At 32.2% G+C, this 26162-nt stretch overlaps 1 protein-coding gene across 8 annotated transcripts in view; it reads right to left on the bottom strand.

The window, feature by feature from the left end:
- The window catches only part of sfl (N-deacetylase and N-sulfotransferase sfl), a 500037-nt gene that overhangs the window by 182163 nt on the left and 291712 nt on the right, over window positions 1-26162 (bottom strand). The window contains exon 4 of one of the 8 annotated variants that reach the window (XM_089170138.1): window positions 3916-4069. The exons of the other annotated variants lie outside the window; for them this stretch is intronic. The gene's annotated coding sequence lies outside the window, so the exon portion shown is untranslated. The remainder of the gene's footprint in view (window positions 1-3915; window positions 4070-26162) is intronic. 8 annotated transcript variants of the gene reach the window in all.

Raw genomic sequence — 26162 nt, 5'->3', positions numbered from 1 at the left:
CACGCGAACCCTGTTATATGTTATCCTCTTCTCTTTGCATAGTTCTATCTATATAATATAAACGTACTCTTTGACGTCGATCAAGCTCGGAAGTTTTCGATAATAGTTTTCGATATATTATATAATAAAATACAATCGATTTAATCATTCATGTATATATAATTAAATAAAATGAAATATGTGTATAGTTTAGTTGAACAAAAGAAACAAGGAGTTAGTTAGATCGTTCGTTTGATCGTTTGCTATTAAAACCAAAATTGTTTATAACCACTACTACCACCACCACCACCACGAGAAAGCAAGTTTTCGGCCAAAAAATATGTGTTCATAATATTACCGTTGAATGCCCAAATACGTACCGTCAAGCGTCAAGCCGGTACGTCAAACTAACGCGTTTACCATCAAACACGGTAGCAATAATAGTGGTAATAGCGCGTATTATCTGAGCCATATATTAACTAATTGCCGTTTCGTACCATCAAAAACAACGTCCTTGCTATTATCTATGTTGCTTTTGTTGTTACTATTAGTAATATTATGGTTTACGTGTTTAATATTAAAACAATCTAAAAAATAGAATATTAAAAGATCGATTTTTTACGATTTTATTCAATAACGAAAAAAGAGAAAAATAAAAAAAAATTAGAGAAAGAGAAAGAGTAAAAACAGAAAGACAAGGAAAGAAAAAGAGAGAGAGAGAGAGTACAGGATGGAAACGAATTAAAAATGTGTGTCTGTTTTTAAGAAAAAGAAATAGGCGGAGAAAAAGAAATATTATAATTCTAATAATATTATTTTCATATAACATAAGCATTGAAAGACATTTTCTATTCTTTGTAGACATATAAATATATGACATAAACAGAGGTGTCTAGCGTAACGCAAATGTCATACGTAGTAAGATCATGTAATCGTGTAAGTGGAGAAAAGCGGAATACCGTAATGTATCTCGGTGAAGTTCTATCGAATGCCGCGAATATACGGTTACTTCCTGTATATAGATATATCTTTATGCTACGTACATATATCTACATATTGTATAATATATACGTATACAATATGTGCGCGTTTGCATATATATCTTTATCTATATATTGTATATATACCTACTTATATATATATATATATATATATATATATACATGTATCTATGTTGTATCTATAGGACTTTGGATATGAGAATAGTCACGGTTTATAGTCTGCCGATCGAAGACGCAATTTGCTCGAGTAAATCGAGTCGTTGTAAACATACGACGAAAATGGTTTATCAAAGTAAACAAGAAAACAAGATTATAGATAAGTAGAGCATAATTTTAATTTCTCAATTAAAATATCTTCGATAGGTTAGTATTTAGTGACTAAGTATTTTAAATAAATGATCAATCTTTGGAACATAATATTAATGTTTGGTTTCATTTTTTCATAAAATTTATAGCTGAATAAAATATTTATTTAACAAAATATCAATATTATTAAATATTATCGATTATTTAAAAAATTTCGGAATAAAAAAAAAAGGAAATGCAAAGAATCTATCGTAGACAACTTTTAACGAGAAGACATGTGTATATGACAAGTGCTTCGAAGCTGCGAATTATCGTTCAGGAAAAGGGTTGTATGTACTCTGCTGAAAGGTCGAAGAAATAGAAAAAGACGAAAGAGAAAAAAAGAACGTGTGCGTCGTCGGCGTGTCGTAAAGTTCATTTATTGCAGCAGCCTTCGTTCGTAGGCTTGTCGAGTCATTGAACTGACTCTCATTTTTGTTATTTTTCCTCAAGATTTTTACATTTCAGGATAGAAACAAATCTCATATTTTTCATTTTAATTCTTTATCAATCAAAAATTACCTTAAGAACACATATCAGCTATGATAAATATAGACAAATAAACTTAAAAAGCTTCAAATAAAATTATTTCGATATAAAAATATTTGTTGCCAAATAAATATTATATATTTAATACCATTTAAATTGAATAGAAAAAATTTTTTTTTGTGTCATTACAAATGAAGGATATGGTTTAATGAGGTACCATGTACTAATATAAACCCACACAACCCATTAGAAATTCTCTCTCTCTCTTTTATACACGCCTACGTCATACACGATATAATCCTCCCATGCGCGTGATCGATTCTTCTCTCGAAGGCTCAAAGCCGATCGATAGCTCGAACGGTCGTTATCGTTCATCGTCTTTAGGCTCGGTACGACTCCTTATTTACTAAGTCCCGTACATCGAGAACCGATCCTGATTGTTCGAAGAAACGATTTTGCTGTTGGCGGATCAGCCATATTATCGATGAAGTTCAAAGGTTGCCGAACTTTAACTCAATCGTGCGAGGCTAGTTCACTTCCGCGTTCCTTTCACGTATCTATCAAAAAATACAAATTCATAAACAAAACTCACTTTCGATAGAAATAAATAACATCCTTATATTCAGCTGTAAATTCTTGATAAATCTGTTTTGTTTATCAAAGAAAAAAAGAAAAAAAAAATATATATATATAAATTTTGTTTTTATTCTTATAGTAAATCTTAAGAGAAAATAAATAATAATCCGTAGAACGATGATTATGATACACTCGTAATACGTGTAAAATTGTCTATTTATATACTCGGAATTTAATAGCGTTATTCATATCGGTAGTTTACAAACGCGATTCGCGGAACATTAAAAGGGCGTTTCGTAATAACGTTTGGCTGTTCATACCATGACGGCTATAATTTAACCGCGACGAAAAGCGACTGATGTGAGAGAGACCGAAGGGCCAATAAAATGCCGTGTAGAAATTGGTCGAGTAATAAAAGGAACGGAATCAAGAAACGTTTTGCTTGTTCGCGTGTTCGCACCTTCCTATACGAAGGTTTCTAATCGCAATAGGTTGAACAAGGAAAGAAACTATTTATGTTTGTTATTTACATAGATACATACGTACGAGTATACAAATACTAACATTTGTCGTAATTACGTTACGAGTATATAACGATTTATCGGTCGAATGTTTGAGAAATAATTAGTGTTTGATTTGTTTCAAAAATTATGCTTGCATATTTAGAATTTATTGAATTAATACTGATATAAAAAAGAAAAAAAAAGAATTGGATATATGCGTTTTATTCAAATTTGCGGTTTACGCAAGAATATTGTTGGAAGATGTATACGAAAGAGTCGCGAAAAGGTTGCGTGACAATTTTATGGTAACATAAATTTTTTTCTGTCCATAATGATAGATGTAGTTTTGGGTAGACTGCCCATGATACGTAAAATTTTCAATTAAAGCGCATATAATCAGTATGCCTAAAATTATTATAGAAATTTATTGATATTTTATAATAAAATTCATGCGCGACCTTGAATCAATGTTTTCTCTACTATAAATACTGATTATCTATTTACAAAATATTGACAAATTATTTATATAAATATCATATATTAACATCATAATATATAATATCCATATATATACTTCACATATATTATATAATATAATAGTATATATACTATTAAATATCGTAATATTATATATGTACATAGAGAATATTTATTTATAAAGCTACTTTATAAAGCTACATTGAGTATTTTTTCCATTTAGTTAAAGTCGATTATCAGTCGATTAAATTGATAACCGAAATTATTAAAAAAAAAATCCTATTTTTAAACTACCGATCAATAAACACTGTTAGTATAACTATTTTAAACTATATAGCAAAGAAATGATTTAAAGTAACAAATAAACTAATAAATGAATATTTTAATTTCATTGAGAAGAGGGTCAATGAACTTATTTAACAAATTGTTTGATTTTTGATAGAATTTTCATTGTTAAAGTATCGAGACCTTTTAAAAGATAACTACGACGTAGCTAAGAGGAAGTAGATAAAGAAAAAGAGATAGATATGAAAGAATGAACTCACGTATCGGTAAATTCTTGAACGAGTTATCTTGACAATTCGATGCCCGAAGAAACGAGAAACTTGTGCTCAATGTTAGAGGCTACCGTGGTATCGTTGCTTTGCTTCCGATTCGAAGATAAGAGAGTCGATGTTATGTTACGCTTTCTTCGACCAACTGAGAAATATAAATTACATTTCGTAGAAAAGCTGATGGAAGAGGTGGATAGGTGCGTTGGAGTAGGGTTAACATTGGAAGAGTATATCGATATTTTCTTAAACGCAAAAAAAACAAGATTTGACGTTGTTGATTCAACACAACGATATCATGTATCGATATCAAATCGATTTTATATAGAAAAAGATAAGATTCTAATTTTAAGTGTTATTTTTTCTATTTTCTTTATCCTCTTTACTTTCCTTTTCAAAACGATAAAATTTACATGTAAAATAAAACTAATTAATAAAGTACAAAACTTTTTAACTTCGACCAAACAAACACGAATTTATTGTTTTATTATTTAATTTGTATATTTAGGTATTATCTTTCTTCAATTCTTTTTTTTTTTAAATAGGTAATATTAATCAGACTTGAGGAAAATTTCGAGTTGACTTTCACGAGACAAGTAGGAAACACAAAATTAACGAGACGTTTAGAATGCAAAGTGAACTTCTCTCGTTTTACGTGTGTTTGTTTGTGTATGTGTGTGTGGATGTGTTGGTGAGGTTGCGAGTGTGTGTGTATATATGTATTTTTGTATCTATGAGAGAAGCTTGGGTATACCAACGAAGTAAACGCGTTTGCATTTCCTGTCCCGTGAGCGCTATCTATCCGTTTGCAGTTAGTTATCTCTCTTTCTCTTTCTCTTGCTCATTCTCTTCTCCTCTGCCCTCTTCTTTCTCTTTCTCTCTCTCATACAGAAGACCGTACGATTCACCTCGAAATTTCGAACGTGTCGTATGAGAACCCAACATCAAAACCACCTTTCTTCTATATTTTCTGCTTAAGCGCACGTGTGAAAATCAACCATTGTGCAAACATACATATACTAAACTAACATTTACGTATACAAGCTAGGATATTTTAATTGGAACAATTAAATGGTCTTCGTTATTATTCGGAAAATGTTTTCTCGACATTTCGAAGTATGTAATGTTTTTAACACATTATTTATCGTATAAAATATCGATCAATGTGAACTCAAAATTCTTTGTAAATATCAGGGGACTTTGTAGGGATAAAATATAATAAAAACTTAACATCGTTTCTTTTCTGAAGATTATTAATAATTATTAATAATAATATTTAAAAAATTAAGATAATAAATGATATTGTATTATATGTTACTAAAACAATATTTAAAAATAATAGAATGTTTAAGAAATAATAAATGTTGAATAGAAGTAGTCAATTTTTTAGTCTACCGGTCAATAAACGCCGATAAGTCATATATTAATAAATTTCAAATTTATTTATTAGTATTTTTAGTACATTGAAAAAAATATGTAACATAGTTTCTTAGAAATATGAAAAGTCAGATATTTTCTAAACCGATCTATTTGTTAATGTACATAAAAGACGACATTTCTATACAAAATACGTAATACAGATAAGAGAGAAGCATTTATATATATTAAGATAAATAACATGGATATTTAAGTGTTCCGATTAAAATACTTCACTCTGTAGTATATAAACACATATGCATACGCTGCAGTAGATAAACATGACATGGAAAAAAAAAAACTTTAATGACCAAGTGCATCCTATATTCTTACACAGAACTTGACGGCGCAGACGATCCTCTTTTTTATCATCATTATCATCATTCCGTCAACACAACTAAACATTGCGACATAAAAAACAATAAAAACAACTATCTAAATAAACAAAAGAAAGAAATAAATGATAAAAGGAGATGCAACAAAAAATTATTGCGTAGCAAGTCATTCCTATTGTTTTGCAGATAACTTAAATTTTCAGTTTATAACCTTGACATGGAACAGTCGGATGATAAAAAGAAGAAGCATTGCTTGATGTATTTTTTTGTAAAAAGATCGAAAATGTCCCGCTCGTTTTTTCTTTTTTTTTTCTTTCTTTCTTCTCAACTCTCTAAGGGTAGTTTCAATATTCTGCCATGTCACATGGCCTTGACGCGACACGGATATCTTCTTCCATGAACAGACGATGCTTTAGATGGCCGGAGGCTACGGTAAGTGACAAAGGTGATGATATTCAATCTCTCTCTCTCTCTCGTTTACCTCTCTTTACTTCTCCTACTTCTCCTTCTCCTTTTTTCTTTCCTTTGTGAGGTACGAGACATCGTAAAAGTGAGTAAAACTGCTGGACGAATGAAAGGGCTTTCACCTTCCATAAATATCTTCTATTTTCTTCAGTTTCTTGACACGACGATGAAGAATACAGGTTTTCGAATTCGATGATCTTTTCTCTTTAAGGTTTTCCAATCATCGAACTTTCAAAGCTAGAGCAGTAACCATTAGGAAGCTCTTAACAAGTAATTAAGTAAGTATGGCTGTGTTTTCCTTTGATGAAAACTTTTCCTTAGTAATAATAATGTGGTTCTTCGCAATAACAATAAAGAAAATAAAATAAAAGTACGGAGAATACTAGGACAATATGGATAACGAATGAGTTCTTCTAGTTATACAGAATATTACGTTCGTATAATACTAATATGGTCGTTTTCTTTATCTTTCTCTTTCTGTTTTTTTGTCTTTTATTTTTTTTTTTTTTACTTTTTCCTTTTTTTCCCAACGTTAACGATAAACGTACTCTTTAAAAGTGTCTTTCATTGAGAAGGAGCTTCCTACGAAACGAAGGAAAGAAAAAGCCTTCGTACAACTGGCATTCAAATTTTCTAATTTAAAGTACGCTACATTCGTCTTCGTTGTCGACGACTTCTTCAAAGGTACGCAATAAGTCGTATAACCTAATTGGCAGCTGGATAAATAACGATGACAACATTCTCGTTATATCTTTTACATACTAAATTAATATTCTATAAAATCACCCATCTAAACTATTATATTTCAAACATCCAAGAATGAGATATATTATATGAAATAATGAATTTAAATAAAATACTCAAGATTAAATAATAAATGAAAAATTAGAAATATTATGTTAAAAAGAAAACAAAAATTTCTCCAACAAAAAATATACAATAATTAAAATATCATTTGCTATTCATCATAAAATTACTGTACTATGTCAGCTATTTTACGGAAAAATTATTTATACAAATAAGCAAATATATAGTAAGTATATCTATCAGAAAAGAAAAAAACAATTTATCACCGTTTAGCCATTAGGCATTTCAGACCAAACGTGAACAGAAGCATTGATAAAACAAAAAAGTCATACAATTATTTGAGAATAAAGAAAAAAGAAAATAAAAATATAACAAAAAATTCTAGTCACAAAAGAAAATAATCAATTTATCGAACGATTACTATTATAAGAATCAGCAATGAAACGTACGTGATCATCTAGATCAGTGGTTCCCAATGTGGGCAATATCCCCCCCTGGTGGGCGATGAAGCGGTCCAGGGGGGCGATGACAACCAAAGGTGAACTTTAAGAATGGGGGAAATGAACTACTAAAAAGGAAAAACTGTCAGCGGAGGCCGACCCGCGCTGCTATACTACGCTACAAAACAATGCCGATATATCGATACTGTGTCAAACTGTGTCAAACTGTGTCAATAGTAATAAAATATTAGAAAGAAATTCCCTTATTTAGGCTTTTTTGTTCCTTATCCCCGCGCATAGTGGGCTTGGTGGGCGATGGGCAATTGAAACGGTTCAGGGGGCAGAGGGGGAGGCGATTGGTACGGCTGTAAAAAAAAGATCATCAGAAAATTTCCAAGGAAAAAGGGGGCAAGGGGACGATAGGAAAAACTTTGGGAACCACTGATCTAGATGAAAATTTGAAACATCTAACGAGCCGAACCGGCGTTAAGAAGACAAACATACGACGTTACGATCACGATCGATCTTTTTCTTTCTCATTCTCTCTCTCTCTTTCTTTCCTCAGGGATCAGAGCAAATTTCAATGCACGATCGAGTTCGTTCCATAGCCTTGACACAATGCTCACCTCGATTCCTCTTCCATCGAAGTCGTCGTCGTCGTCGTCATCATGACGACAGACATCTATTTTTCCATCTCTTTCTTAACCACGTAGAGACACATACATATGCATATGCATATGTACACGTATATGTACCCACACACACACACACACACATAGACGAATAGAACGACCCGTCATCCTGCCTGAAGCACGATCGGCACTGCTGATTTGAATGGCAATTGATGCGGAGAAAACCGCGTGCTGACGTATTGCCATAATGCGGCACGCAGCGATAAAAGCGTGCCACGCAATTTCTTTCTGATCGATGCTTTAAAAAAAAAAAAGAAATTAAAAAAAGATAAATCTCTAATGTTAAAGAGAATGCGCGCGCGCGTGTATATGTGTGCATGTGTAAGAAAGATAGATACAATAAGCAAACAGATAAAATCCACGCGTCCATGCATTTTCGTTGTTCCGATCGATGTTTAAAAGAAAAATCTTTAATGTGAAAGAAAGAGAGAGGGAGAGGAAGAAGGAAAAAAATACAAAAACATATGTACATACTTTTCTCCATAAGTTCCTATAATTTTCAATGGAGCGAACAAGATAGACAGTTGAAAGATATCATCTATGGGAAATGTGTTCGTTCAATAGTATCTTCAATCGTGTGCAACGATTTCGATTAAACGAGAAAATCGTTCAAAATAAGACAGAGAAAATGAAAAAATAGAAAAAAATAGAAAGAGAATAATATTTTGAAAAGACTTCGTTAATAGTAGTTTTTACATCTAGCCTATTAACAAGGTAGATTTTGCTATACGAAACGTGAATATTTTTATTTGGAACGCCAATCATGACTTCAAAGAATAATGAGTACAATCATAATTTTCTGTTCAAAATTTAGAAATTATTTTTCGTACACAACATAAAACAAAAAAATAAAATAATTGTAATTCATATTTTATAGACTGTTAAATCGAAATATTCTTGCCAGAGATATTGAATTAATTATGTAATTTTAAAATAACCATTGCAGACATTTCATAATTCAGTTAAGTTACTATTAAGGTTTCTATTGAAGAATGAAATATTTCAAATGGTTAAGATTAAATTCCTTCAGTTCACTAAAATTATTCAAGGAATGATATGTGAAAATATATGAAGGTTGTAACGAGTAATACAAAAATAATGAAGGTCCGAAAATCTCAGCAAAAAATTCATCGCATATCTCGCCGAATAATCAATGGAATTAATAATAAAATACTTTTCGCAAAAATATTCATTCTAAAAATATACTCTTCCAATTTTCAACATATATGTACGTCGTTCAAATTCAAAAAATTAAAAGAACAAAAATTCACGTTTCTTGTAAATGCTATAAAAAATAAAAAAATAAAAAGAAGCAAGGATGTTCTTCGTGAAAAATATTCTTATAAAAAGGATAAAATATGACACATACAATATCCAGGTTAATAAATAAAATTCGTCGAGATCTGCATCCCCATTTGAGTCATGAGACAATTGGAGTGGCTATATTTTTTCTAAACTTTTCTGTGGGGAGTTAGCACCAAGAAAAAAAAAGAGAGAAGGGGGAGAGAAGGAGGGGAAAGTAAAGATAGAGGGACGAAAGAGGATGAGGAGGAGGAGGAGGTGGAGGAAAGGATAAGGTAGAGTAGGGATAGCTCGTACATATAGTAATACGTCCTACCCTTCATACTCGTGCAGAATTATTATCATAAGGAATTATAGCGGAGAGGCGAAACTAATGGCGCCTACGCGAAGAAGAAACGTTCGCTTCGCTCTCGGATTACCGCCGTAAATCTTTCCCGTCGTACTTTCGACGCTGCTGTTCTTCTATATACATGCACACACATGCACACACATATACACACATATATACACTATATATATATATATATATATATATATATATATATATATATATATATATATATGTATAAATGTATTATATAGTATATAAGCTAGGTCGCTTTGAGCGTACTCACGCCCTCGGAAAAATGTACCTTTGCACGATTCGGAACCAGGCATATATTTATTATAGCTCAGTGACAAGCGAAAAGCACACGCTAGTTATCCCGCACTGGTGTATTCTCGTAAATCTTAAGTGAGCACGACTATGACGAGACTATGACGACTATGACGAGTATGACGAGTGTAACGACTATGATGACAACAGGAATTGGAAGAATGTATCTACAATACCGACCGAAAGTTTGAATACACAAACTGCATTTGTATTATAATCGTTCATGTACAAGTTGTAGGTTCCCATGTTGTGTCCGAGACCAAGAGTAAGTTCGTGGGATCTTAACAATAATTAAAATAATTTGTAAACAAAGACAATTATAACAAATTAATTATACGAATTTCTCAATTATACTAGCTGTCTCGTAATATGTGGGACAACGACAAAAAAGTGAACTTATAACATCTTTCAAAATTTACAGCCTTTTTCGTGTTCCAATAATCCCTGACAGTTTATATTCATAAAAATTGTTCGAAATGATCAGCAAAGTTTCTAATCATTGTATCATCGAATTTCGCAGTCTTTTAAAAAATTCGCAATACAGCATTGTGAAAACGTAACTTGAAATGATTTCAAGATATTTCATATACGTGTAGACGTACTCCAACTTTTGATCGATAGTGTATATAAAAGGAAGAAGAGAACGTTATCGTTTGAACGTATTCGTTGTATGTCACGTGTCTCCGGGTGAAGCTCGTCATTCGTGACGATAGCGGTCGCTTGATCTAAAGAGATCGTTAACTCTCTTTTCTTATCCATGGAACGAAAGATTTTCAACTCGCTCGTCATTTTGCTCGATCACCGAAATCAGAATAAAACGACGAACGAGAGAAAAAAAGGTAAATGAAAAAGAAAGAAGCAAATAGAGAGGGAGAGAGAGAGAAAAGGACGATCTTTCGTATAATGTCTAGCTCAGAAGAAAGTTCCCAAGTGATAATTTCTACGTTTGAAATGCAAATAACAGAGGGTTGACTTTGGGAAAAGCGTTGTCGTCCGTGTCAGCTTTAATAATTCGATGAAACTTTGACTCGACAGAGAAAGAGAAAGAGAAAGAGAGAAAAGAAAGAAAGGAAACAGACCAGAGGCGTCCTTTGACCGTGGATCTTGATGTGGCTTGAAGTTGGCAGAATGACAATTGCGTCTAGCACAAGTCTCCGTTAATACTCCCTTTCCTTTCAAGGATTATAGTTATACATATGCCTAGGTACAATGTTCTGCTCCAAGGAAAACCCTTTTTCGCGTTAGCTGTCTCACGAATATGCGTAGAACAATTTTAATGATAAGCTACAAAGATTTGTTTCTTTATAGAATTTAACATACAGTGGATCGAATAAGTATTGGCACACCAAAATTTTTGTAAATATCTTTAATTATTGAAGGATATTGCTAACACCATGTATGTCATTTTATATATTTTAATGTACACTAGTTGTATACCCAAGTATATTACGTAATAATAATAATAGCAAAAATTATAAAAAAATAACAAAAATTTTATAGTCAAAAAAGTATTGGCACAGTTACCTCTGTAATCGCAGGTTTTCAGTTTCTCTTTTTCAGACAATTCTTATACCATTTCTAAGAACACAAATGTAAATTAACATATTATCTTGGCTTCTGCGTTCGATATAAGTATTTAGTTTCAATATTTATTCCACAAAGGAAACATGGTTGGAAAGAAAAACAGCTGTCGACTGTGGTGCGAAATGAAATTATTTTTCTTCGTAAAAGGGGCGACAGTTATCGCCAAATTGGAAAAACTTTAAAAATTAGTTTTTTGAGTGTAAAAAATATAATTAAAAAATGTGAGAGGTTTGGCACTACTGAAAATAGACAACGGTCAGGCCGACCGAAAATATAAACAATGAGGGAGCGGTGTGATATCATTAAACAAGTTGGAAAAAATCCATTTGTAAGTGCTCATAGATTGTCCGTTGATGTCGCAACACACTGGGGAAATACAGTGAATCCGAAAACAATTCGAAAAGTTATACATTCGGCTCACATATACAGCAGAACGGCGAAAAAGAAGCCGTTCATCAATGAAGTGAATAGACAAAAACGGCTAGTGTACTTTTTTCCATCTGATTTTCCATCGATCCAACGATCATTTCGGATCGTTATTAAAATAATAATTGATCAGTATTTATAATAGAGTCACTGTGGCACATTTATATACTAATATTTAATTTGAAATATTGACAATCTATTTAAAATAATAACCCTAAAAGTACTTTTTCCAACATAGATTTTTCGCAATTTGCTTTATCGCAATTAATAATAGTCGTAAATCGCGGTTGTATATTGATATAAATATTTTATTACGCATAGTATCCCAATAAATAGCAGTTAAAAATAAATAAGTTTTAGCAAATATATACATGTATAATATCTAGGCATGTGATTTTACAGTAACAATAACGATATACAAAATTAAAGCTGACGTTTTGTAATCCAAAGGCTGTTTGCCAATATGTTTGTCTTAATTCAGTGTATATCGAGATGCCAACCGTTAATGGACCCGAATGTGCTTCCTGTTAGGATGAGATACGAGCGTGCAAGATGCTAACCCACCAATCCTCCTCCTCCTCTTTCTCTATCTACTGCCACTCCTCATCCTCATCGTCATCCTTCTCTTCCCCAGTCACCCATATCTAAGTCGTTAATTTTAACGATCGTTAGGGCAACACCAAAACCGTCCAATCCGGAAGAGAGACGACGACGTCTATTAACGATCCAAGCATCCTTGTATCGTCCAGAGAATTTATGGATATGAAACGACGAGGATGATGATAGTCTTGGACATTCGTGAGCTTATTTCGAAGAGGATTCGCTACGTGGATCGAAGGATTTAACTGGATTACACGTGGTCGAGTAACCAACAATTTTCACGTTACGTATCTATATATGCATGTATGTATGTATATGCAACTACCTACTTGAACAATATCTATCTATCTGTCTGTATGCAAGCTTGGCAATCCAAGGATCGATAAGATCAAAGCTAAAATTCAGCGTTATCTCAGGTATCTACTGGTACTATCCGTAATGATAGGATTAATTGGACCAAGCGATGTTTAGTACCAGCATCGTGTCTTGTGTCGGCTCGTAATAGCTCTAGTAGGTCGAGGTTAGATCCTTACCTTATGATAAATCCGCTTATCGCTGTAATCTTAATGAGTTGCCTAAGTAATTAGCCCAAATACTTGGTAAGAATTATTATTATATGTATGTTTATCAATTCTTAATAACAATAGTTCGATATACTCGTATAAAATTCGTCGTATTTCTAATCAATCAAATTCTAACTTAAAATATTTTATTTTTTATATACTCAAACATTTATAATTTATGTTGCGATAAATTGTAGCTTGTTTTTTTCTGAACTCGAGATAAATACATTTATCGGTTTAATCTTAACGAGTCATCTAAGTAATTACTTCAAAAACTTGTTATGAATTATTATGTATCGTTCATAACGTATATTTATCTATTCTAAATATAAATAACTTTAAAAAAATACACATTTTAAGGTAAATTATATTATGAATAAAATTGAATGTATTCTTTCATACGAATTTAGAGATCTACGAGGTCGCGTTACGATAATTGTTTCTCGTTTTTCTTAGCTTTTCAACAAGGTAAAAGAGTTCACAGAACGAGAAAGGCACGCAAGATTAACTTTCAGTTATGGTTGAACTTATTAAGGTAAACGACTTTCTCGTTGTTCGGCAAAAGGTACACCACCACCATTTACCACTATGCATACTACCTTACTTCGTTTCTTACGATGGCATTTGATATTTTTCTTCATACGCCTCTCATTTTTTTTCTTTCTAACGACGCGTAGATATATCGCATAAACTAGTTCGCTATCGTCGAATCTACAAGACCGGTAACACGTTCCAAGCAAGATCTTATCAAACGACGATAATTATTTCCTTAAGAAAGAACGCATTTAATTCTTCCTTAACGATATTCGACTTTGCCGTGACACTCTATTCACTCGTGCTAATTTATTCCTAATGATTGCACCGGTTGTACGTCAGTTGTTTCTTTCCCTTTTATTTTACCTTCAAATTATTACACTCAGATGTACTTTTTATTGTTACTAAAGCTCATTAAGTAGATAATAAGCTCGGTACCAACTTAAATGACTTTATTGTTTCCATTAATTATCATAATGAATAGACATTATTTGTTGTGAGTCGGTATTCTTTGAAATACTTTTCTCCTGTAGTTAATATCAAATATTGATACGATTTATCATTTTAGAGCAACTAAAATTTACTTATTAAAAATAATAAAAATATGTTTAAACTACCGAGAAAAATTTATTCTTTATACCGAAACAAAATGAACCATGCAATTTTTCGCATCATACGTTAAACAAATTTTGTCCTTCACTTCTATAAGAGAAAAAGAAAAAAGGCGAGAGAAAAATATCCATTTCCCTGATATTTTAACAAAGCTAACAGAATTTTATTATTTTTTTTCAGGAAAGAGAAAGAAAAAGGAAGAGAGAGAGAGAGAGAAAAAGCGACCTTTTAGCCGTTTAAAACTCGAGCCACCATCGATTCCATTTTACATGCCAACGTCGACCAACGTTGTAGGTGGTTTCGTGCCAAAATATCGGACCTTCCGTGGAGCTCTTGGTGTTCCGACGAAAATCGATTACATACTAACGGACGTCCTGCAGACTGAACATCATTAATGATAGCGTTAGCAAGAGGTGCACCAAGAGAATGAGAACAGAACTACCGACAAAGTTAGTCGTGCTAGTCGCGTTAACGACTCTTTGATAGTGAACGATTCGATGGTTGTTAATGCGCAATTAAAATGGCACTGATAGAAGTAGAAAATTAAAGAGAATAAGAATAGGAACAGAGACCTAATGATAAATAGAGAGAGAGAGAGAGAGAGAGAGAAAGAGAGAATACAACTACACGTAACAAAGTTGAATATATCTGTATTGTTAATAGCATCATCACAGGATATGACACCTAATTACGGTTAATGAAAGCATTCGATTATTAGCATGTGCTCAATCGTAATCGAAGAAATCAAATTGACGATCGTTTCATTCTATATACTGATGTATAGAATATTCATTCTTATATCTGTCACTTTTTTTCCGCCATTATAATGACTTTCCTAGTTAGGCATGGAATTACTCGATTATATATATAGTACTACGATTAAATTATATGAAACCTTTTAAATGTCTAAAGGTAATCCTTAAGTTTAGAAATTTATGAGGATTGTTACCAACTTCGAGATTAAATCTATGCGATTTTACTATTATTAGAAAAGTTTTTCTATGAAAAGAGAGAAAGAGATATCTTTAAATTAACGCGAATAAAATTTAACCCTTTACTTCAATATGTAACCTTAAACGATTAAGTATACGTGAATGTAAATTCGTGTAAATGTACTTTTTATGCTTTTTTTTTTAAGAAATCGTTTTTTCTATGGACTGTTAATTATTATTAATAAGAATACTAGGAAAGCTAAGATAACGAAACAATATTTTATTTATTTGTTACTGAAATAATAAAACAGAACAATAATAGGTAGGATTATCAGTGTAAAATCTATCAATCAGGTGTCAGTAAGTAATGTATTAAATGAAAAAAAAAAAAAGAAAAATAAAACAAGCAAGTAATTTTCGTTTGAAATTTTTGTATATTCCAGACATGAAAAAAGTATTGAGTTATGGAAGGTTAAAACGAGAAAGGTTCGATGTTCATCATCGAAAGTTCTTTACGCTTATCACGTATTATCATCATGAATGTCGACAATTTATCGCGAGAATCTTTACCCTCTCCCCCTCCCCTTCTCCACCTCCTTTCTCTCTTTTGCTCTCTTTTTCACACTTCCTTTCTACTGCACCATTTCATCCAAGTTTATCTTGATCGACTTGACCCGCATGGCATTGGCAGAGTACGAGAGCCACCTCTCTTCGAACTCTTCTTCTCCGATTTTGCTTCATTTTTTCAGATTCGACCTTTATCAACTATCGCCAAGTTTCTCTCTCTCTCTCTCTTTCTCTCTCTCTCTCTCTCTCTCTCTCTCTCTCTCTCTCTCTCTCTCTACGTTAACTCGGCTTAAACGTTTAAAGTGATCAATAGCTTGCTCTTTTTTTTCAACCTGAAAAACGCGTTCTCCCTTATCGCTTATCGCTTATCACGTTACTTACGAACGACGAAGACTACATTTGTTTCATTTCCTTTTTCTCTATTTTTGTTTTTTCAACTTTGACAAGATTTATTTGAAGACTGTGATACGAAAATTAACAAAATCGAGATGAGTTAGTTACTAGTTGATCCTCTGGCATTTAATGAATTTTTTTCAATATCTCAGTTAGCCGAAAATAATTGTTGAAATTATTTTCAGATAAAAATAAGTACATATAAAAGCAGTATTATAAACAACGATCTAGATAGAATTAAATCGAAAGATTAATCATTACTAAATAAATGAACAAAATGGAATATTTCTAATTAAAAGATCGCGAATGAATTAATATCCCCACAATATTCGCGCAGATATTATTCAAGATAATATCTGATATTATTTTCGGATCAACAAATAAATCAATCCTACGAACAATGATCCTAACGTAAAGAAAATTAGATCTAAAAATAAATTAGTAACAAATAAATGAACCAATATGGTAATATTGATAATGATTATGATGATGATAATTAAATAGCAAATGCAAATCTAATGATACATTTATTTGTGAATCATCCTTTACGCAATAATTATGTGTGTATTCTTATGTTTGTAAGTAAATACATGGGTCACGACTTTAACTCGGTGTACTCAATGACTATATTTACAGACGTGGCTCGCTTAACTGTAAAGGAGACCAAGCAACTCTTGTTGTGTGTTGTACATATGCGTGGATCGGTTAAGCCGTGCTACGTGGGCGCGACGGACGGTAATTGAAGCCGGACGGCTTTTGCGACACTTCCGCGTTGATTGAAGTCAATAGGCGATCCGATCCTGAGCCACGACCGCAGAAAAGTCTACGTCAATGACATCGCGCGTCCGTACCTACATATATGTATATATGCATACTTCTCTCTTTCTCTCTCTTTCTCTCTTTCTTTATTTATATTATATCGCAACACCTTTGGTAATACGAGACATGTAAAATATTTTTATCATCATTTTTGGAATGTTCATAAACCGTTGAATAAACCACAAAAAACTAACTTAAACAACACATTGAATACAGAACGTGTTTGTACGTTTGAAAAAGTAATGCGAAAAACCTACTGTTTATTTATTTATATATGATATATATTCTAATATTGGTACGTATTATAGTGAATCCTTCTATATAATATGGCTATTTCGTTCCGTCAAAAAAGCGAAACAACAAAACGAGATGATAGAAATATTTGTGTTAATGTGATAATCGAGTGAAACATCAATTGTTATATTTATACAAGTTTAAGAATAAAATAGAAAAGAAAATATACTATCAATTCGAATATCTTTTTGGAAGTAAAAGCACATTGTTCATCCTTCATCTAAATTTGAGAATCTTTATTTTCGATCTTTCATTAAGGGGGGATATACATTTTGAAAAAAAAAAATCGATTTTTTTGTTGTTGCATTTTCTAAAAGTATATCATTTCGAAAGTATTCTGTTAAAATTTCATAAAGATGTGACCTTTATTTATGGAGATATTGTAGACGAAAGAAATAATATGTAATTCTTTCTTTAATTTATCTCCTGTTTAAACGCGTTTTTCTCGAAACTACGTTTTCAAAGTCGGTGAGTAAGAAATCTCACGAACGGATTAACCGATTGCTTTCAAATTTTAATCAGTTATTAAAAGCATAATAGAGAACAGATTGAACGATCGGTTTTTTATTTTTAATTAATTTTTTTTTTTTTAAGCCGATAAATAGGCGTTTTTTTGATGAAAAAAAGAGCTTTTTTTTCAAAAGTGCGCCATTTTGTTAAAAATTAATATTTTGGAAAAGTTGATCGTTCAATCTGTTAAGACACATCTATACAAGGTATTTGCATTGATTTTGTTTATTTCAGATGATCCAGTAAAGAGATTCTTTACTCACCGCAAACCACCTTTTTTTTTTGGACATCACGTAGATTGGTTATAACTCGGTTGTGTCTCAATATTTTTACATAAAAAAATTACTGTATTATCTTCAAACATGTATATTTTGAACTAAAGATTATTCGTCAAAAAATATAAAGCCAGTTTTCCTCAAAAAAATCGTAAAAAAAGCGTTTTTTTCGAACCTCTAAAGGTATATCCCCCCTTAAAATGTAAAAATGAATATCTCAACAAAAATTGATTAGCAATTTAGTCAGATTTTATGTATTCAAGCATCGATCTCCAAACTGATAATTAAAACTAATCGGATTTTACAAATAACATCGAGCCAGTTTAATGCAACGTTCTAGCTAACTCGAGTATTCGCCCAACATAACCTGTCATTACCCTCGTAATGCGCGAATTTCATCAATATTTGATCAGATCAAAAAAAAAATAGAATTCCGCTGCGACTATAAATATATTCGGCTAAAAATTTCAATTGATTTCCAAGAACGTAATATTATAAATCTGTGCTTATTGATTATCATCAAACTTACTGATATGTCAAATTTTTAATAAATCATGACAACAACGTACAAATATATGTGCTTCATGTACACGCGCGCAATTATTTAACTTTTGCGATGTGAACAAAAAAAGAAAATAATAATAATAATAAGAAAGGAAATATTCACGGCTGGCTTAATTTTTTTCCACGATTTCTCACGTTTATTCAATATATTTGTAATATGTGAGTGTGCGTGTGTATGCATACACGTACAACGAAGTGCAACGAACGCATGTGTTCATCGAGCGTAAAATTGTATTACGAACGTTTCCGAGTGAATTATACTGATTTTAAAAATTTACCTAAGCGTGATCGTGTATTTTCTACGCGCCGTCTCCTACATATGCATTGACTATTGTTTTATTATATTCGAATAAACGAATATTACTAATTAGGAATTTCAAAAGTTCATTTTTAAATCAAGGAAAATCTTCATCGGAACTGTCCAGACTAAATAATTGTAATTATAATTAAATGTTATTATTCGTATCGATATAATCGAAATAACGCAGACGAGTTTGCTCGCTATTGAAAGAACAAAGTTAATAAAACTTTTAACTACACGAATGTAAGATTCGTGAAAAAAAACTGAACCGCTGGACTGACTGGACCGGGACTCGAACCACGGATCTTTCGCTTTCCGGGCGACTGCTCTTTAACCAATTGAGCTATCCAGGGCCCACCGACCAGTTTCCTTCCACGAATGCTTATCAAGTTTGGCATGGAGGCGTTCGTCTCACACGAATAAGTAGGTAAAAGAATTCTGAAACGGTAGATGAGAAAAAAAGGAAAGATGAAAAAGAAGCATCGAAAGAAAAGAAAATGATAGCAGAGTCGCGATAAACGAGAACGATTTCTTAGATTTTGTTAAGAGCAACAGAGATAGGAAGAAGTAGAGAAGGTGGTGGAGGAGAAAGGGTCAAAACCAAACAAAAGCTAAGAGTCGTGAAATAAGGACAAATTCAATCTGCGGAACTCGAAAAGAGATATTGGTCAGCAAGAATATCTTGATCGTTCGCAGATCGTTGCATTGTACGAAGATTCACATACAATCCCTTTTCTTTCCTTTTCTATCTTTCTCTGTCTTATACAATAAACAAGATAAAAAAGAGAAAAAAAACAGGTACAGGTCTCCCTTCAACAATACGGTAGATAGATCCCTAGGAAATGCCGTGTTATTTGAAACCGTGTTGTTTGAGACCCAGAGCCACGGCAACAAAGGGAGTTACGTTCCGAAAACTTTTTAAAAACAAATATTTTATTTTTTAAATGAACAACTTAATTTTTATTTAAAATATAAATGTATGAACAGTACAAAATAAAAAATATTATCCTAATTTAACGCCACTTTAATTTAATTTATTTCTTCGTCGTCACTCAATTAATTCAACCGAGAACGTTTTTTCGGTGGAATGATATCGTCTTCACTTTCAGAACGTTTTTCTTTTGTTTTAAGTTCTTGCATCTTCTTCCCTCTTTAAAAAATCTGTAATTTTACTTTGCTTGTTGTTTCTTACCAGGTCATTGTAAATTTCTTGGTATGGAGCTAGACAGTTTTGATGCTTCCTTTTGAATTTTCGGCTCCTTTCTTTGGAAGGATCTGCATTCAAGAAAAATGACTCGAAATTTTCAGCTAAGTTTAGGCCTTCTTGTAATATTTTTAATGTTAACTTATTAACAGCACAATCTTCATCAGGCTAGTGTCCTCAGGATCAATTTGATTTACAGTTCCGGATACCATTTCCATTAAATCCGCTTCGTCAACTTCTTTTTCCACTAATAAACTTTGAACGTCTTCAATAGCCATATCCACAAAATCTTCGCCTCCGATTGATTTAGCAAGTTCTAATATGCCACCAATTTCATTTTGTGACGATTCACGCACGTTTTCTATTTCAATTGAAGAGGGCCATATCTTCTTTCAACACGCATTTAACATTGATGTTTTCAGTTTATAACAGCGTGAGACACTTTTGTTTTCAGGCCATGGAGATGAAAAGAAATACTTTCCAAAACACTGTATCTTTAAGACGGCAAGCTTTGCCGCGGCTGTAGGAGTACAATGTTGTAAAAAGGTTTTTTGAAAGAAAATCATTTTATAGGATACCGTGTTGTTGGAGGATTTACCGCAATTTGTGAATTGTGTTATAACGAAACCGTGTTAGGAGAAACCGTGTTGTTGGAGGGATACCTGTATACATCTCATTTATGTGTGTATGATTTTACGTGAAAAGTAGTTAAGACAAAGTTACGGTATTTGAGAAAGAGAATAAGTAATGGTAAAATAATTATATCTTTAGGATCATATTTCTAAGCAATTCCTATTTTATATTCTATATTACGTAAAATAGAATAGTTTATAATTCTGTATAAACAAAAATTTCAATGAGAAAACCATAACTTTAGAAAATAATTAATATAAATATTTCTAAGAAATCCTGTACCATGGATACCATAATAGTTCTTTAACAATATTAGAATTAAAAAATATTTCATATAAAAAATATAATAAAAATTATGAAAAATTTCAGTAAAATAATTATATCCTAAAAATTTGTTTCGATAAAACAATTAATACAGAAGATATTAACGTGTTCCAGTTCAAATGACTTATCCCCTTAATAGTAGGTCAGATGGAACGATCTAGTTGTTCGTCTTCAACTGTAACATATTAATCGTAAGTCTTCTTATTCGACAATAGGAACAAAAAAGAGAAAAGCAAGGAGCGTATTGATAGAGTAAGGGAGAGAGATACTGAATCGCTCGATTGCATCATCAGTTACTTAAGAGTAGTAGAGATAAGACAAGACGACAATGGTCTACTCTCTTGACAGTGTAACTCGAGCGTTGTTGGTCCATCGTAATACCTTTAAATAGAAACGTACACATGCGATAAATTGTCTATTCAGAGTTTCCCTCCCACCCTTAAAACCCCTGCCGACCACTTCTCTCGCTTTCACTCTTTTTCTCTATCCATTTTCCTTCAAGTACCCAAGTTTCTTTCGCGATTCTTTTTTCCCCTTCCCCAAAGATCTAAGCTTCTTCGATAACGGATATCCGGTTTGCAAGTTCGACGAGTTCGTTTTAAGAGTTCGTTAGAAGTTTCTGGAGGGTAGAAAGAAGGAAAAAGAAAGAAACCGGAAGAGGGTGGTTTCCAGATCCTTAAGGTTGCTGACCGAACAAGGAACCAAAATCATGAGAAGTAGAGAAAGAGCAAGTACAAAGGAGCCTTTGTTCTCAACGAACTTGCCCGGTTTAATAGCGAGCCTCGGCTATGGAACGGCCTAATAACGACAATAACGATGGTAATTCCTCCGATTATCCTCCAACATTGAGAAGGAGGATGTACCCAATCCGATCACGAATTCTTTCTTCTTTATCTCATTTCTTTTCTTCCTTTTTTTTGTTTTTGTTTTTTTTTTATATATATATCTTTCAATCCATTTCGATCGTTTTACGATCGTTCAAGCCATTTTTTTTTGTTTTCAGTTCTCTCGAGATCAGAAAGAAAAGGGATTTTAAATATTCATACATTTAAATATATATATAGTAGTTTTTTTACACTTTATCGGAACGAATGGTAAGGAATAAAAAAACTTTTTCTATTTTTATTTTGTTGCTTTGGATTTACTTTTTTTTCTTGCTTTTTTATTTTACATTTTCTTTCTTTCCTGTTTTTTATTATTTCATTCACCCTCTCGCTTCATCCCCTATTTCCTCGGCACCCGTACTACTCCCGTTTCTTCCTCCAACAACTCTTTCACTTTTTTCCATTTATGTACTAGCGGTTCACGATAACAGGAGCTTTTCATTAGTACGCCATTGTTTCGCGCACGAGTAATCCAGTACGTTCAATTGCAGAGAAAGTTCATGCACGTAATGCGTCACGAGAGATCGTGTCAGTGAGGAAAACAGAATGGGCGCGGCAGCTGTGCAATTTTGTCCACGTCGAGAAAAATACGGGACATATACATACACAAACTCACTCACTCACTCACACACACACACACACACACGTGCGCGTATAAACGTAAATACATATACACATATGTACACATATAGAGACAAAAAACGTCACTCTTTCACACTAACGCATACTCTTTCTACGAGTCCATGCGAGAGAAAGAAAAAGAGAAAGAGAAAGAGAGAAAGAGAGAACTACGTTTTAGATTAATTTTTGGGATAGATGAAAGAAATTCTCTCTCGGTTTTTACTTACACGTTCTTACCATCTTCGCTGTTATATTTCACGAACATTGGCAATGGAAAATTGACATTAATAAAATTTATTCGAATTATTATTATTATTATTATTATTATTATTATTATTATTATTATTATTATTATTATTATTATTATTATTATTATTATTATTATTATTATTATTATTAATATAAGGGTTGCGTGTGTTTGTTTCTCTCTTTTTTTGTTGCACAGATTGAAACCCCTCATCGTAGGTAAAAAAAAAGAGAACGTAAATAAAAAAAGAGGAAATAAAAGATAAGAAGTCGCTTTGTTCATTTTCTTTTATCTATTTGATTTTTTCTTTTTATAAAGATGGTAATTACGTAGCACACATGAGAAGTTGCTAATTCGACGAAACTTCCGAAAGATAGAGAAAAATGTTTACGTGACGATAGTTATACGCGACACGCAAAAATGTCAAGCTTTTGTCGAGTCAAGAGAAAATTGGTGAACATTTTTTTCATACAACACGTTGCAACATATTTATAATATGTATATGTGTATTTATGAGCATGCGCTAGCATGTGTTCGTGTGTATGTGCAGAAAACTGAAACACCTTCTTATATGTATCTACGGAAAGGCGCTCTGTTATGTACTTTTCAACGCCTGTGTATAAATATCTACAAACCTAGTTGAGGAACAAATATTTCGAGCGTGTTAAATATTTAATTTTTACGCCCAAAAGTAGAAACGGACCGTGTAAAGTATTTTTCTTCACCTAGGAAAAAAGTAATAGACAAATTTTTATTTTGTTTTATTCAAATTTGTTCAAGTTTTGTATCACAATAGTATAAAAACAATAATTTTTGCATTTCGTTAAACGAACGGTATAATACTTTTTTGTTTATAATTAAGATATTCTTTGAAAGAAATATTTTCAAAGATATGTTTAGAACAATCGGTATACATCACAATTATATTAAATATGTAGGGGAGTTTTGGATATCAAAGAGTAAACATAGATAAGTAGGTAAGCAACAAAAGACTATCGAAATAAAGAAAGACGATATCTAGACTGCTCTTTGTAAGTTGGGGAAGTTATGTGTGTAAGTCTGTGTGAGTCTAGAAGGTTCTCGAGCGATATCAGTGATTTGTTTATTAGGCCGAGCTGGACGTCGGGAAAATTCGAGAACGATTCGAAAATGCTTTGTCCCTCGGGGATGCAGGGTGGGGGAGAAACCTCATAAGGAGAGGGCGGTCACGCGTGTGGAGCGTTTTTTGGAAGGAGCGTGAGAGAACCGAGCGATGAGAGCGAGCGTGAATAGTGAGTGAATAGTGAGTGAATAGTGAGTGAATAGTGAAAGAATAGCGAGTGAGTAGTGACTTTGTGAGGTCTGATTGAGTGTGAGAGGTTGCGAAGCGTTATTATATTGTAAATGTAATAAACAATAACTTGTGGAAATAAAGGATATCTTTTGTATCTCGAGTGGTATCGGCAACACGGGGAGATTAGATATCCTTAGCCGGATACAAAACGATTGATTTCCCTACAAATATATATCAACTTAAAAAATAAAACAAAAATATTACTAAGCTTCCTATAAAAAATATAGTACAGTAACAAAAAATAAAAATAATTATGAAAATAAAAATATATATGTGAGTTGGTTGGAAAGTTTTGAAACTAAATAAAAAAATTTTTTCTTCTTTTTGCTGTAAAAAAAAGTTAGTTCGACCGAAAAGAAATTGTTTTTATATTAAACGCGAAACTTCTCAAAAATTAACATATTTACAATACTTAATTATGTAATTTGAAAAATGACTTACATTAAATTTAATTAAATACAATATTAAATGAAAACGGCAATAATATAAACGTAATTTATTGTAATATACATTATTTAACATTAAATAATTTATCCATAAAAGATTTTTTGTAAATTTGTTCAGCAACACGTTAATGAGCATCGATAAACGATATAGTTGCATACCTCAAACGAAGGGAAATACCTGGCCAGACGATCGGGCAATGAAAGGCAACGATTCTCGAATGACGACAGGCGCGTACGTAACGCGTATAAATTATACGAGCTTGCTGAATGGATCGATTTTCCACTTGTTCGAGTAATTAGCCGTTCCGAGATCGCATGGATAGCAGCATATCGCGTGCCTCCGATTTGCTTCTTCCTATTCGACGAGCGAGCGACGACTCGGGAAACGGTCTCATTAAAACGCAAACTCACCTAAACTGGCCTTTCTTTTTTTCTTTCTTTTACTCTCCCGTTAATATCTTTCTGGCATAACAGTCTCAACTTAATCTTTTTTCTTTTTCAGGGAAGAAACTAATGATATACCTACTTACTAGTTCTTCTTAATAAACGTTTCAAATTATTTTTATGAAAATATTTGTTAAAATATATTTAAACAAAAATGAAATGTTTAATAAAGTCCAATAAAAATTAACCTCTTTTTATTTTTTTTCTTTGAAAAATAAAATTATAGGAGAGTGAGAGAGAGAGAGAGAGAGAGAGAGAACAAAGAGTGGAATTCATTTATTTCCATAATTTTAAATATTGCGAAAAGACATCATATATGAATGTGTATATGAACATTTTAATTAGTACTTTTAGTAGGAATAGGATTACGCCAAGGTTCTATATAGATACTTTATTGTATATACTGGTATTTTATAATAAAATATCAAAATATAGAAAGCAACGCGAAAGGTGAAATTTATTTATTCCAATAATTACGAAAAACACGATAGAAATATATTTATCTTTATTTTAAATAAAATAATTGTACGATTGCATTAAAATTCCATGCAAACATTAGGTACAAAAAGATATTTTATACTAAATAAAAATATAAAAAAAATAAATATAAGCATAAAAAAATAAATATAAATAAATTAACCCATAAATAGAAAGCATTTGAAACTGTTGCACGAACCTCTGTGTTACATTATTTCATTTGACGTAGAAATTTTTTTTACGACCTTGAAAAATCACTTTCAACGCTGCTGAAGAAATTTCAATTGGAACAATAAGAGTAGAAAAGAAACAAACAATTTTAGGCAATTGAAACAACCGCCATCAAGTTTAAGTAGATACGGATATCTAATATCTTAGAAGGAAAATGGCTAACTAAGCATTTCACCGCAACTGTTTCCTACAATTTGGATCCTCCCTTTTGCAGTAAGGAAGTTTCTCGATACACTTGGGAATACAGCTTAGTTAGTCGATCGTTAGTTCGACGAGTAATCTTCTCGAAGACTGACTTAACTCTCAGCTAA

The sequence above is a fragment of the Polistes dominula genome, unplaced genomic scaffold, assembly GCF_049000335.1.
Source record: "Polistes dominula isolate Pdom_NZ unplaced genomic scaffold, Pdom_raw_medaka contig_15, whole genome shotgun sequence".
In the NCBI taxonomy this organism is placed as follows: Eukaryota; Metazoa; Arthropoda; class Insecta; order Hymenoptera; family Vespidae; genus Polistes; species Polistes dominula.
Note: the sequence above shows the minus strand (reverse complement) of the source record. Positions and strands in the feature narration are given on the sequence as shown.